Here is a 3,473-nt window from a genome sequence, read left to right on the forward strand (position 1 = left end):
AAACAACAACAAAGTGTTACACTTTAACAAACGTACGATAAAATGACCATGTATTACAGTGTTCTAAATTACTGTGTATTACAGTGTTCTACGTGACAATGTATGACAGTGTTCTAAATGGCCATGTATTAAAGTGTTCTACGTGACAATGCATTACAGTATTCTAAATGACCATGTATTGCATTGTTGTGAATGACCATCTATTACAGTGTTCTAAATGACCGTGTATTACAGTGTTCTAAATGGCCATGTATTAAAGTGTTCTACGTGACAATGCATTACAGTATTCTAAATGACCATGTATTGCATCGTTGTGAATGACCATCTATTACAGTGTTCTAAATGACCAGGTATTACAGCACTCTAAATTACAGCGTTCTAAATGACTGTGTATTACAGCGTTCTAAATGACCAGGTATTAGGGTTCTAAATTACCAGGTATTAGTGTTCTAAATGACCATGTGTTACAGTGTTCTAAATGACCAGGTATTACTGTGTTCTAAATGACCGTGTATTACAGCATTCTAAATTACCAGGTATTACAGTGTTCTAAATGACCAGGTATTACAGTGTTCTAAATGACCAGGTATTACAGCGTTCTAAATGACCAGGTATTACAGTGTTCTAAATGACCAGGTTATTACAGTGTTCTAAATGACCAGGTATTACAGTGTTCTAAATGACCAGGTATTGCAGTGGTCTAAATGACCAGGTATTACAGTGGTCTAAATGGACCAGGGTATTAGTTGTTCTAAATGACCAGGTATTACAGTGTTAAATGACCAGGTATTACAGTGTTCTAAATGACCAGGTATTAGTATTCTAAATTACCAGGTATTAAGTGTTCTAAATGACCAGGTATTAGTGTTCTAAATGACCAGGTATTACAGCGTTCTAAATGACCAGGTATTACAGTGTTCTAAATGACCAGGTATTACAGTGTTCTAAATGACCAGGTATTACAGTGTTCTAAATGACCAGGTATTACAGTGGTCTAAATGACCAGGTATTACAGTGTTCTAAATGACCAGGTATTGCAGTGGTCTAAATGACCAGGTATTACAGTGGTCTAAATGACCAGGTATTAGTGTTCTAAATGACCAGGTATTACAGTGGTCTAAATGACCAGGTATTACAGTGTTCTAAATGACCAGGTATTCAGTGTTTAAATGACCAGGTATTACAGTGTTCTAAATGACCAGGTGTTACAGTGTTCTAAATGACCAGGTATTACTGTGTTCTAAATGACCATGTGTTACAGTGTTCTAAATGACCAGGTATTACAGTGTTCTAAATGACCAGGTATTGCAGTGGTCTAAATGACCAGGTATTACAGTGGTCTAAATGACCAGGTATTACAGTGGTCTAAATGACCAGGTGTTACAGTGTTCTAAATGACCAGGTATCACAGTGTTCTAAATGACCAGGTATTACAGTGGTCTAAATGACCATGTGTTACAGTGTTCTAAATGACCAGGTATCAAGTGTTCTAAATGACCAGGTATTACAGTGGTTAAATGACCATGTGTTACAGTGTTCTAAATGACCAGGTATTACAGTGTTCTAAATGACCAGATATTATGGTGTCTAAATGACCAGGTGTTACAGTGGTCTAAATGACCAGGTATTACAGTGTTTAAATGACCAGGTATTACAGGTTCTAATGACCAGGTATTACAGTGTTCTAAATGACCAGGTATTACAGTGTTCTAAATGACCAGGTATTACAGTGTTCTAAATGACCAGGTATTACAGTGGTCTAAATGACCAGGTATTACAGTGGTCTAAATGACCAGGTATTACAGTGTTCTAAATGACCAGGTATTACAGTGGTCTAAATGACCAGGTATTGCAGTGGTCTAAATGACCAGGTATTACAGGGTTCTAAATGACCAGGTATTACAGGGTTCTAAATGACCAGGTATTACATGGTTCTAAATGACCATGTGTTACAGGGTTCTAAATGACCAGGTATTACAGGGTTCTAAATGACCAGGTATTACAGGGTTCTAAATGACCAGGTATTACAGTGTTCTAAATGACCAGGTATTACATGGTTTTAATGACCAGGTATTACATGGTTCTAAATGACCAGGTATTACAGTGTTCTAAATGACCAGGTATTACAGTGTTCTAAATGACCAGGTATTACAGTGGTTAAATGACCAGGTATTACAGTGGTCTAAATGACCAGGTATTACAGTGGCTTAAATGACCAGGTATTACAGGGTTCTAAATGACAGGTATTACAGTGGTCTAAATGACCAGGTATTCAGTGGTCTAAATGACCAGGTATTACTGTGGTCTAAATGACCAGGTATTGCAGTGGTTCTAAAATGATCAGGTATTACAGGGTTCTAAATGACCAGGTATTACGGGTTCTAACATGACCAGGTTATTACCAGTGGTCTAAATGACCAGGTATTGCAGTGGTCTAAATGACCAGGTATTACAGTGGTCTAAATGACCAGGTATTACAGTGTTCTAAATGACCAGGTATTACAATGTTCTAAATGACCAGGTATTACATGGTTCTAAATGACCAGGTATTACAGGGTTCTAAATGACCAGGTATTAGTGTTCTAAATGACCAGGTATTACAGTGTTCTAAATGACCAGGTATTACAGGGTTCTAAATGACCAGGTATTAGTGTTCTAAATGACCAGGTATTACAGTTTTCTAAATTACGAGGTGGTACTGTGTTCTAAATGACCATAATTTACAGTGTTTTAAATGTTGTTTGGCAGGCTATTTCTGCTATGCATTTCATTTTCTCATTCTTCTGCTTTTTTTTGGTTACTATAGTCTTTCTCCTTTTTTCACAGATATGTTGTGTTTGATTAAAATAGTCGATCTTTATGCTAATATATATAGCTGGGGCTGAATATGTATTATTAAATGCAATGGAGTCTACAGCTAGGTTAGAAATTGTGCAGAAGGGAATAACGATAATGGTAATCCTAAATGATTATGCTGACATGAGGATTTCCCTCAGCGTAATTTTAGTGTTAACATGTTAATCCTTAGGTCATAAATTCAGAGAGAAACGGAGATTGGATCATATTTGAGATTAGGATGAGTCATAATAACCAGCCACACAAATAGCCCTCTCTGGTCACGCTCCCATCTCTGACCCTGTCATTAACATGGATAATGCATCCGTTGACTGGGCAGAAAGAAAACGTCACCTTCGGTTACTGCCACTGTTATCCTATCACCCCCTCATGTGGGGCAGAAGGGCAGGGGGGCCAGGTGGATGAAACGTATCCCAGATTATGTATACAGCAGCTCTCCTTTCTTTTCAGTCATTGGAAACCAGCCTAAACAGACACACACGGCACACTGCTATCAATTTAGGGCCACTGCAAAGATAGCCCAATGAGAGGGTGGGAGGAGGGAGGGAGGTGATAAAGGGAGCGAGAGAGAGTGGGAAGGGGTGTGTGTGTGAGAGAGAGAGAGAGAGAGAGGGGGG

The sequence above is a fragment of the Salvelinus sp. IW2-2015 genome, linkage group LG9 (genome assembly GCF_002910315.2).
Source record: "Salvelinus sp. IW2-2015 linkage group LG9, ASM291031v2, whole genome shotgun sequence".
In the NCBI taxonomy this organism is placed as follows: domain Eukaryota; kingdom Metazoa; phylum Chordata; class Actinopteri; order Salmoniformes; family Salmonidae; genus Salvelinus; species Salvelinus sp. IW2-2015.